The following is a 12,922-nucleotide window of genomic DNA, read 5'->3' on the forward strand; positions in this document are numbered from 1 at the left end:
ATGGGAAGATTGATCGAAACACACATCTTGTGGCATCTTGATTTTTAAATAAATAGTAGCTCGCTTTCAGGTTAAAAGCAATTTTAGCAAAGCAAAGTTAGAGAATTTCCAATATGTTATCAAGAATGTTTAAAATGTAAACTGTAGGAAAATAAATTATTATTTACTTACACAGGCTTAAATGAACTTTCCTTTTGTTATTGTGTCTTCGAGGTCTGTGTGAGGCGTGAACATGTGGTGAAGGAAATTTGTTTTGTTTTGTTGTCTCCAGTAGAAGAAGGCAGAGCCATTAAGCATTTAATTCAGCCTGGCCCAGGTGCGTCCCTGGTGTCCAGCTAAGCAATTCAGAAGTTACACCATTTATGGACTGTCCAGTGTGCAGGTGGCGACGAAACTTCTGGGGCACACCTGCCAGCTGATTCAAACATTAGACTACACAACACACTGTCTGTAGCCCCCAGATCCCCTGAGGATGTCCCTCACCATGCAGGTGCAGAGACGCAGAAATCCTTGATGGATTACTCCAGATTTAGCAATTGCTTCCTCGGAAACCTCCTTTATCGTCTGTGAGTGAGACAACTTGATGCATATTTCCCCTGCATCACCAGGGAACACTTGTTTTCATGCTATAATAAATGGTTCAAAGAATGTTTTCAACTAGAAACTGTGCGCTGAAGTCAAATGAAGTGACAATGACGTTTGAACACACAACCTGAAACATTATTTCATGATTTGGATTCACAGAAGAACTGCCCCTGACTCTGCTGTCGACTTTCTCCAAGCTCCAAACATGTTTCCTTCTCCCAATGCCAACATTCAAAGGCCACAAAGCTGCCACATTGCTTATATGGCTTCACCCACCAACCATTATACACCTAAGCAGACCCGACCACCTTCCTTTAACACTCTGCCTAGTCCAGCCCAGAATGAAACTCCCGTAAAGATTCAAGGAAACAGAATATAACAAAAAGTCTAAAGTCTTATCATTCATCCATGCAATATACAATATAAAAAGTTTTATGAATGATGGTATTTGTCTACACTGGATAACTTCCTTGGATAGAAAATTTAATTAAAACAGATGATGATCTTTTATTTTTTGCGTCAGAACAACACACATTTTTCATAGTTGAAAATGAATACCATAAACATTACATATAGCTAGAATTTATGACGGAATATAGAGGCTATTTTATTAATAATCATAGAAGAATGCTTAGGCCTGGCATTATCCTCTGCAAGATCAATGTTAGTAGTTGTTGTCCAGACCCCCCATGGTTGTAATTATTTATCCCTGCCATTTCGGTTTACTGCACTATTTAGTTAAGAAGATGTAATTCTATTCTTCTCGCACAATCAGCACGCCGACCCGGAGCAGCCGCATGAATGAGTTTGCGCATGTAATGGCTTAGTGTGTTTAAGTTATAGATTTGAAAAACTACAGATGAAAAGACTCCCCTGATTTTACACAAAAAGGGATTAAAGTTTGGTTGCACCCAAGAGTCTGATAGACATTTCAATAGCTTCGCCTTAATTCCTTAGATAATTAATAATCTATTTATGTAAATCCTTCATCATGTACCAAAATGGTGAACTGCAAAGAGAATACATGTGCATTGTTTCGGTACCAAACCAGATGTTGATTCATCCGAAACTACACAATTGATCTTTTATTTAAAAAGCGCATGAACCAAAAACATAAGACACATAAAGAAAAAGAAAAGGGATTTAAATACAACACAAAACCCATTTGCGTTTGATTTAGTTCCCATGTAAATTATTCGTTTAGCACTTTGAGAAGCTATTACACACTGCTGCATTGTTTGGTGTTGTGCGGCTTGATCTCGTACTCATCATCTCAGCAATTCAGAGTGGTGTATTTATCTCAGCCCGTAAACAAAGTAATCATTAACTAGCAATGCAAGAAAACCGTTTTGTCTTGGTAAAATATGATGCCAGGTGAGGCCGCATGTCTTGACGGGTCGCCATTTTCCAGCCACTAATTTGGTCTCTTTGTGGCAGTGGCAACTCCCAGCACAGCAGCAGGACAATTATATCCAGGTGCAAGGATTTGATTCAACAAATTCTAGGTGGATCATTCCAGCTTCCTCCCAGCCCCCCTCTACATCCACCTCCACCTCCGCCCCCACGCCCCCCCTCTACGCTGCGTTATCTCTCTTCTGGGCCAGCTTTGAACAGATGCCCTTGAAAAATCCACGGCCCTCACATGTGACTGAGGACCTTGACAAAAAGCTGAAGCTCTTCCAGATACTTGAAAGTCATGAACCATGTTGTATATTACAATAATTGGAATGGCAGCAACTGGATACATTCCCCTGAATATTCCAGAAGATAATGGGACATGCTAATGAGCATGGAATCAAGCCAATCAAACAATGAGAGAAGAGAAAGACAGAGGGGTGGTGATGGAGAAGCCCCTCCCCCCCCAAAAAGAGAGAAAAGAATAGAAAAAGAATCAAGTAGAGCATTTGGGATTAGGTGCATGTGTACGTGATTAATGTGTGCCTGTGTCTTCTTGGAACAGCGGTACTGTTGAGTAGCACCGTCTGTCAAAACTGTTGATGCACATTTGGGGGAAGTTTGACTTGGGAACTAGCACCTGGCAGACAGAGGGGGTTCTTACTATGCTTCTATGCCAAAGCACTCAAGCTAAATCCACCCTAAACTCTGAGCTTAATTCACTGCTCGCCTCACACACAAACACAGAGACAGAGGGCTCATAAATACACACACTTTGTTCTTGCGTCATCATAAAAAACAAACATGTCACTCAGTGCGTTTCCATGGGACAACTGGATTGGATTATCACATATACCGAATTTGCCACTCGAACGGACCGCGTCTCTTGTCTGAGTATACATGGCCTATCAAATATTCGAAAAGTGTCCGATGCATGGCTGTCTCCATTATGCCAGGTGGCGCTTAGTCTGGCTTGACCACTTCCGCCAGCGTCTATTAAGCGCTGGCGTCGGCAAACAACGCTACGCCTCCATTGGCTGCTTCCCGGGGTTAGCCCCGCCGTAGATGATTGTGATTGGTTTAAAGAAATAAGAACAGGCCAGCCCAGTTTCCCCCCGAATAGACGGCTCTAAACGGAGTGCTTCCAGACCATACTACTTGCTGTAGTTTGGTCTGGCTTTGCGAGACTAGGTGGCGCTGTAGCCCTTTCAACAAGTGATTATAGAGCCACGTCCGGTTCCCTTCCGGCAACAACCTTACTATTTTTTAGTTGTCTCCTTCCACTTCCTTGTGAAATCCTCCGCAGGGATTCACGAGCAAGCGCAGAACGCAAACTCCGATATGCGATATCCGTTCCCTGTATACATGCAGAGAGAATGCCGACTATGAACGAGTTATCTAGGTGTTCTTATCCGATTTCGCTTGTCCGTTAATGTGCCGATTTGTGTGTGAAGTAGCTTGTATAGAGGTGTTTACATGCATTTTACAAGTCCTGTTGAAGTCTAATTAGTTTATTTACCCGATTATGCGTCTGCATGTAAACGCACTGACTGACAACTTTGAGGAAAGTTGTTCGGCATCTAAATTTGAAAGAATTCTGTTTAATTTACTGATTTATTTTTAACTTCAGAATGGATGGATACTAACGGTGTGGCCTTTTTTCTCCCAGGGAAGCAAATTATGAAAAAAATTTACTAAAAGTAATACTCAATCGTGTATTGGTATTTACTAAGTATTAAAGTGTAATTCCCTTTAAATGATAATAACTACTTTTGGAGGAGCTTAGAGTGTAGCGTCTTATTAAAAATGCTGGACCACATCTTCCCTGTTCAGTGAACTCTGTCATCACTGACACACTACATCTCAATCCAGCTGACAGCTGATTGGATTTACTCAAAACTTGGGCTGGAGAAAGACTCACGCTGGGAGTAAAATTGACTTAGGCCTGTATTCAGAGAGAAAGATGAAGGGCATTCAGTCTTATCATCCTCCGTCCCATGTCTCCCTGCAGCACCCCCTCCCCGCTCGGCCCAATACTTTCCATGTGTTATTATTATTGTGTTGAGAATTTTCTTCATGTGGTGTCAACATCAAGCCAGGTCCCAAAGTCAAGCGAGGCACAATTGGTTGAGAATCAGAAGTGCTGCCAACGTTTTATGGCTTTGGAGTCTGTGTTCAGATTGTTCATCGGATGAAAGATGACTGTGAGAGAAAAGAGCCATAAAGCGAGGGAAACGTTGTAAACAGAGATGAGACTTGGTGTTTGTGTGGTAAGACTGGCGGGATTTAGGAAAATGCTAAGACCTTTAGCTCCTGAAATTCATGAAATCTGATTATGAAGTCAATGAACATAACAAAAAAACATCACTTTGAAAAAAACCCGGACCTGATCTGACTATCATATAGAGGCTTAATTTTACAAAAACATCGGAGAATATCTAAACTGCAATGATTTCTCAATGCATTATAATTCAATTTCATAAAGCAACCCGGTTTAGACTTGCACATCACAGAAATTCCTATTTTATTGCATGTTTAATTTGAATTTTATTTGACCATCCTTAACCGCATTTTCTATAACTGTGAAGTATAAAAATGCAGACAGTGTAGAGTGGGAAGGCTGTGTATAATTTCATTCCCATTGCATCCTCACCGGGGTGCTGGTTCTCAGGCTTAAACCAGAACACAAGCCTTTATTTAATTTAGGGAACTCCCCCCTCTCATGTGCCTCTTCTGCTCATGAAATGTCCCAGTATGGAATGTCTGCATTATTACACCACTGACAGAGATTGATGCTGCTCCAAACCATCTGCACATGCAACAATCCTCAACTTGGAACAAGGTTAATTGCAAATGAAGGGATATACATTTCTTTTTAAAGAATTAGAAAATACAAAATATAATAATAAACCTCTGTTTGAAACATATGTTTGGATGGCAGAGTGAAAAACAAAAAAGATTTGTAATGGATGTTAGAGATTCAAGTCAAACACCATCAGCAAAAGTGTCAGGAATGAGTGATGGATTGAAGCGCTGCATGTTGCCATGAGGTTGAGTTGAGTTGAAGCAGCAGCAGCTTAAAGCCACTGAGCGATGTCACTTTGAAATTATTTACGAGTCAATGACCTATCAGAAGCTCAGATCTCAGAAAGTCATGCAAATAATTATAAATGTTCCTTATGTATCATTCATATATAGGGGAAGGTGGGGTGATTTGTGCAACTTTTTACTCAAAGTGATTTTAAAGTGAGGCCTTGACAGTTATGTCTCCAACTCAAATATGTACATATATTTCAGGATGTTGTGCATCCCTGGCAATAAAAACTTTGGATCTGGAATAAACTGTTTAAGAAATATAGCTTTCGGAAAAAAAGTTGTCTTGTCGCACAAATCACCCCAAAGTCACCATCATCATCTTTCTGGCCATCTGAACTCTCATCAGTGGTGTCGTTAAGTGGAATTGAGATGTCACTCTCTTCTGAGCTACTGTAGACAATCACTTTCTTTTGGTGACCAGCGTATACAGCCATGCCACTGGCACAACTCTCAGAAATGTACTTTGCACTAGTTGCTCCGTGCTTGTGGAACCAACTGCCACCTGACAAATGTGATTCCCCCTACATTTCTGCCTTTAAATCAAGGCTCAAAACCCATATGTACACCCTGGTGTTTCCTCCCCATTAACCTCTGCACTACTTACTTACCTCTGCACTACTATCTGTGTTTATGTGGATGTATGGGCTTTACGTCTTTTATTTTGGTTATTGTTATTTTACCTTCATTGTTTACCTACTGAATGCACTATGTACAGCACTTTGGACAGTGCAAACTGTCATAAATGTGCTTTTATAAATACATTTTACTTACTTACTTACTTATAACTCACCCAGGCCCTTGCGCACAAATCACCCCATCCCCAGAATTTTGGATAATAGGCATGATGCAGCAATTTAGGGTTGACATTGTGCTAATTATATAGACTCAAAGTGTAGCATACCAAAGCACTAAAACATGTGTCAAATGTTTTCAAACGTGTCTATAATTGTTCAGACACAATAATCAAAAAACCTTGATCATGGAAATTTTACTTTGAAAGGCAAAACACAGTTTTTTGAGCTTAAATGTGCTTATATCTTATTCCTTGTGTCTCCCTTCTTTACAGGATGAGTCAAATGGATGGCTCTTCTTAAATATGTGGTCACATTTCCAATTTCTTCCACGGTTTTCTAGAAACAATGGGTTTTGCAACTTCCAAAATGCACAAATCACCCCACCTTCCCCTATATATTTTTTCTTTATGTGTGACAAAACATTAGACTCAATTTGTTGTTAATGGAATAGTCAAAGGTGAAGACAGCTCAGTTAAATATTTTTTTGGCTGATTTAAGTCCTTGTTTTTTTTCAAAATGTTCTCCTGAACCACTACTAAATATACTGTAATATAACACTTGTTATTCCCATAGGCAGATGTGTGACATGTGGTCTACTTCTAAAGGCTCAGAACTGAAAGGCGGCAGTGTACTTTATGTGTACAAATAATCGACCCTGTAAGCCGATGGGATAAACTGTTCAAACCTTACAGTTGTCACCAGTTCGTCTAACAAGGCTAAGGATCAAAACACTAATCTCCCCTCCTCCCAACACACACACACAAACACACACCCTTTGGTTATAATTACCTTGCGGTGCTTGATGCTAACACTATTTTAAAGATATCTTTCTATAGACTCTAATCCTGATTGAATCTCTCTTCATGTGTGGATTAAAAAAAGGGGAGGAGGATAGCTTTTTACATTTTGTGTTCACTCTCTCTTTATCTTGTATTATCAGTTCAATACCTGATATAACAGGGTGTTATGATTTATGGAAACCAGCGGAAAAATCGGGGTTCAGGTTGAGTTTTTAAATTCATAAAGTATGACTGCTTAGATGTGTGACTTGAAATTGTTTTACTCTTATCTGCAACCCAAATGATTATTATTTCAAAACCTGAATTACTCAAAAATTATTTACATCTGATGTTGTAATCTAATTCAACACCTCTGCCCATCATTTGTACCTATAAAAGAAAATCCTCAATCACATACTGTATATCAAAACAAACTAACAAAGCCAGATTTGTTTTAAGCGTAGAACAATTAGTATTTAAAAAAGAAAACACAAACAACTGATGGACAGATTTGTAAAATATATATGTTCAAACTTCAAATCAATTGCAGAAATATCTGCTTTTCAAACAATCCTCCATTTGCCATTGGGTAGCAACATACTGCCATTTATCCATCCTGGTGTTGGGTTGGGGGACGACTGTGGTTTTCTGTGAAGCGATGACAGATGGACGCTTGTGTGGCACAATTTTGGAAACAACCTTTAGCAAGAAGTTCAGCTGGATGCTCTTTTTAAGGACTTATCAACACTTGTCCATTAGACACAAACTACTGCTGGCTTGCTTTGGCTTTATACCAAACAGCTGAGTGCCGATGCAGTGCAGGGGGGCTGTCACATGTTAAAACAAAGAAATGCAAACGGTTGCAAGACACAGTCACGTGACAAATGTGACACTTAAACACCAGTCCTGCTATTTGCCTTGCAATTTGTTAACATACTATTCACTGTGGATGATAATTCTAGCGATAGCATTGAGATACTTTCTGCACTCTTGCTATAGAAGATCCTTCTTGAATGATTTTTAAGAAATATTTATTGAATTTGCAAAGGTCGCTGACAAGTCCCCAGTAAGCCGTAAAGCATCGGTGCAACATTACTTACTCTAATGTGGGTTTTGTATTTAGTTGTAATGCTGCTTTCCCCCTGCACCGCAGACACAGAAATTTTCATCTGGATTTCGCTCTTTGTTCCTGACATTTTTGCCAAGTAAAGAAGTTAATTGGTTGGTTAAAGCCTTGCTGTTTCTCACAACTTGATCTTCTGGAGGGATTTGACCTTTTGTTTGTAATTTTATTTTCCCTTTCAGTGAAAGAGGCCTACAGTGCTGTTTAGTTTGTTTCACGTACCTGAGCGCACAGAGTGGCAACAAATAAGTGCTTTTTGAGAGAAGTTCTGGGTTCTAGTGACATGCTTTTATTAACTTGACAACAACAATCCACACTGACAATGAAGTGTTCCCCTATGCAGAACTCAAACACCATGTTATATCCAACATAATGACCTCAACCAAGACATAACCTCCCTGACATGGCAAGCACTGACATCAAATGTGGTCATCAAAATTTAGCACTGAATGTGCCATGCTTGTGTATTTTATTCTTTGAATTTTTCTCTCTATTTCAATATGTAAATATTGAAATCCTATTGCATTTTCAACACTGATAATTTTGAGACATTTACCCCAAAACCGAAGCGGTGTGAGGCTTTTTTGGCCACAGTTGTGGTATAATTTCCATTGCAGGTGTAAAACACCAATTAGTGATTAATTGAAAGGGGTGGGGAATTAATAAATGGCAAACACCTGGAGCAAGCAAATTTGGGCCAATCATTATCAATCAAAACAATGAGTGAGCTACGAGCAATTGGAATTAATGGGGATGCACACGCCTTATCATGTCCGGAAATGCACAACATTTCATTCAGAAATTATTATCAGCGGACAAATTGAATGATCACAGTTGCGACTGTCAAGCTGTAGGTCACTCTCTTAGAACAGATGGATTTCCTGTCGGCCGGGATGTTTGCACAAAGCGATGCATTGCCCCATGGTGGAAAATGTGACCGAGCTGCTCTGTTACAAAACTGCAAAGGTATCCCTCATACCTTGGGTCTTAAGGAGCAAACAGGGCAACTATATGTAAAAAAATCACCTTTTAGATTAGAATGTCTTCAACATCTATACAGAACAGCCCTTTACTCAACCGCCTCCTCACACATTAGCATGTTGCTATATTGTGTGCTTTGTAGTATCACCACACATGTTAACAGAGCAGTCACTGCAGTACCTCCCAGCGTTTCACTTCTCTGTACTTTAAACAAAGCGCCTTGCCTTGAAATAACATATCATCCGTGGTATATTGAATATTGGTAGAAAGGTGCTTTCACACAGTTTCTTCAGATCCCCGCGAAAAGGAGCACAGAGGTCACAGCCGCTTCTGGAAGTGATCTGACCTTGTTACATCATCTATTCTCACCTAAACCACATTGTAACTCTCAGTTAACCCTGATGGGAAGCATATCTGAGTCAAAAAGACGGAAGACCAATACTTACAGTAGCAGCTGCTGCACACAGGTTCGACCAGGATTCGTAGATCGGGGAATTGTTGAGTTGGATGTTTATACATCTCACTTAGCTGATCATTATTCAACATTCAAAACGTGACCTTTAATTTTGACAGGATTGTCTTGCTACTGCTTAAATACAGTTGTTCCAAATGAAGCTTCCTGCAGACAGGGTTTAAGATTTCTTAGTCTTTTTATAATTTTTATTGTTGTGTGTTTACGTGTTGTAGGCCTTCATCACAGATCACAGATCTATTATCTGGCAGCTTCTATCATCTTTGCCTATAAAGAGTTCAGCGCTTGGTGTACAGCCGTATAAACACACACACATATAGAAACACACACTGACACACTCATCTTCCAGATCTTTCTTGGCTCCCATAGCCAGTAAAGTTGCTTTTCCCTCTGTGTCCTGATGCAGCTGGTGAAAAATGTTCCATGCCAGGCACACTTTTATGATGCAACCTTACATACCTCAATTTGTTTGCCAATTTCTACTTTTAATCACTCTCATTCCATGATGATGTACAATTACAAATGATGCACTGCAGGGAGGTGGAATGTACCCGGTGTGATTAGTCAGGCTAATGTTGATTTGCTTCTGTGGTTAAAATGTAATGTGATGTAGCTACAATATGTCCAAAAGGCTTGCAGGCCTCTGCATAGGTCAGTGAAAATGTTTTGAGTCATAACATTTTACTACAGGGTTTAGTGTTTTGGCTAAACCTCACAACCATGGTTTTGTTCCATTCTGAACAGGCTTGATGCGTATAAATGCTTTACTCACAAGGAATGGAATATATGTAGATACACACACAGTAATACACAGCCACGTTGCACACTGGACGCTAATGATGGATGGACTAATGCTGGAAGTACTTCCATTATTTGAATTAAACTGAACAAAAGTGAGCCAAAGCAATTACAAAGCCGCAAATGTTGGCGGGAGAAAAATAATAATGGATATTAACATAGCATTGGAAATAGATGGAATTCTGCATGCACGATCCAACTAACCAAGGGAATTATGATTGCAGTGAGTTTCACTGCAAACATGGTTTTGTTTTTTTGGACTCATGTGGAATGAAAAAAAGGGAATCCATTTCTAGTTGAAATATCTGCACTCAACAACAGGCGAGCAAAACAACCTGTATTTATTGCCTCTCTTCTCTGAAAACTATTTGAAGGCTTTGGACTGCAGCCAGGAAACAGGAAAACGACACTGGATTCCAGGCGACCCAAAGATAAAGTAGTGCAGAGTTAAGAGATTTATTTTTTCAATTTGTTGACATTGTGTCAATGTGCACATATACTGCACATATATTAAAGTCTTTAACCATTGTCCTGGGTTTAAGAATTACATTTTTTATGTTTTTGCCTATTACCTTCATTTGTAACAGCCTTTGTTTTGATCTTATAACTACATTTAGTTTTTGAATAGATCTACTGAAACTGTCAATCCTAGCCTCCCCCAAAACTGTCAGAGCACAGTTAAAGAACATTACAAAAGATCCATATAAAAACAAGAATAAAACTGGTGGCATTGATTGAGGGTTTATTTTATAAAACCTCAGTCCTGACAAAATCTTTCTCAGAAACCTATTTGAAAAGAAAAATACTGTTTTTGTAGAATTGGTGACGTCTAAATAGCAAAGATTAAGAAATAATTAGGGTCTGCTACCAATTTAAAACAGCATATGCCATGTACACAGATCATAGTCTATGGGTTAGCTGGGACTCATTGATACATTTTAGGGGATGCAAAGCAAAGCATGCAGCAGGATGAAACAGAAGCATCAATTCGAATCAGGCTTTATGTCAATATCATATGGTTTCAGCCATGTTTTCCTCTGGGCCAACATGTGATGCACATTGACAAAAAATTAAGAAAATCAAAACAAAAATACAATTTGGAATGGATCTGGAGATAAATCTGTCAGTGATTCCCTTTGGCTGGTCATCCTCCTCATTGCGAAACAGGGAGGCATTATCAGACTCATCAGATGAGCAGATGTCGACAAGCTGCTCTTTCCACTGAACAGTACATTGACGCACCATATGCATCGCCTTTTAACACATACAGTGTAAATGTGGGGCTGATTGCATTCCGTCTGATGAATTTATCAAAAGTGCTCTGAGTTGTACATGATAACCAATCAGCTGCTCTTGCATCAAACTGTAAACACAAGGTTGTAGCTCTGTTTGCAAAATTAGAAACACAAGATTGGAAACTGCTGGCACTCTTTAATTTCATTAGCAGGTCTCAATAATACACAACCTAACAGCTATATTTAAGTTATTAATGATTACTTGTCATTGTAAACATATAGTCTGTAGCCTATTTCAATTTGAGAAGAATACATTGTTTTCATATTTCACAAATAATACCCGATTTATTCAATACAATGTGTTAAAAAATTAAATAAACAATAAAATACGGATTGGTCCTTTAACTGAAAGGGTTACAAAGGGTTTCAAAGGGTTAAATATGTTTCTGGATTTAAGGGTTGCTCCGCCTTTCCCTCAAGCCACTAGCCTAGTGCCCATGAGCAAGACGTTCTGCACCAAGGCTACACAGCAACAGCAACTAACCCAAATACTGTTTTGGTGTGAAACGCGACATCGATACATATTTTTCCCTTTCCCTGAAAAAATCCGGCTCAGGCAGCAAACCGTTTGGTCCTCTGGCTGCAGAGGTGCGCGGCAGCTTGGAGCTAATTGGACGGGCCTCATTTAGCAACACGTCAAAGGGAGGAGGCGACAACACCGCGTCAGCGCCTCAACAAATCTCCTGCACGCTCTGAACCTAATAGTGTGTCAGAGACCACGACTGATGCGACGGGGGTCACCGATAGCCCATGTTTCACCATAACGAACCCTCACATCCCAAAACCCGGCACCAGCGCGGAGACGAATGTCCCAATCAGAGATGTGAACTATACGAGCTTCAGACAAAGATTATCATAAAACAGCCAAACGCCATTTAGACTACAGAGAAAAAAGAAAAAAATATTTAGCCTTTTAATGCAACTCACAAATAGTGTGACGTGTCATGTCTGAAAATGCATAAAGTTAAGATCCTTTTGGACAAATGCACTGACACTATAGGTCAGAGCTATTGTTTAAATACATTATTTTAAGACATAGTTAAAATGATGGATATTACATTTTCAATAGTTAATTTAAATACAGCTATGTCATTGGGGGGATATTTTCATGTTTGAGTAAAATAAAAATTATAGTGAAATCAAATGTTCCCTTGTTATGTTTGTAGGATACTATTGAAAGAAGAAGAAGAAGAAATGAAAATGTCACATTTCCAAAATGTCCAACCAACTGCATGTCGTCCACTCACTTAGTATGCATGCCGATTATAAATCATTTTCTGTTAAAATCAATGTCTGGATTATCGTTGCATGCAAATGTAGAGGTTCACCGTGGGATGGATTGCTCCATTACACAGAGTCTGGCAGTGAAATCGTTTTATGGCTGCAAATACGACAGGGCTTCAGAGAGCGTTTGGAAATGTCTGCATGCCGATAAAGGAAAGTGGCCTTGACTTGAATTTGACCTTTTCGTATTAGGACCCTGCTCGGCAGAAGGAGACTGCATGATTCCATTATTATTATTTTTGTTGCAGCATATTTCATGACTTGCAACTTGGGGCGTATATCCTTTTGAGTTTTTAAACTCAATATCTGTTAAAGAAGAT

This window comes from Ammodytes marinus, assembly GCF_949987685.1.
Source record: "Ammodytes marinus genome assembly, chromosome: 21".
In the NCBI taxonomy this organism is placed as follows: Eukaryota; Metazoa; Chordata; class Actinopteri; order Uranoscopiformes; family Ammodytidae; genus Ammodytes; species Ammodytes marinus.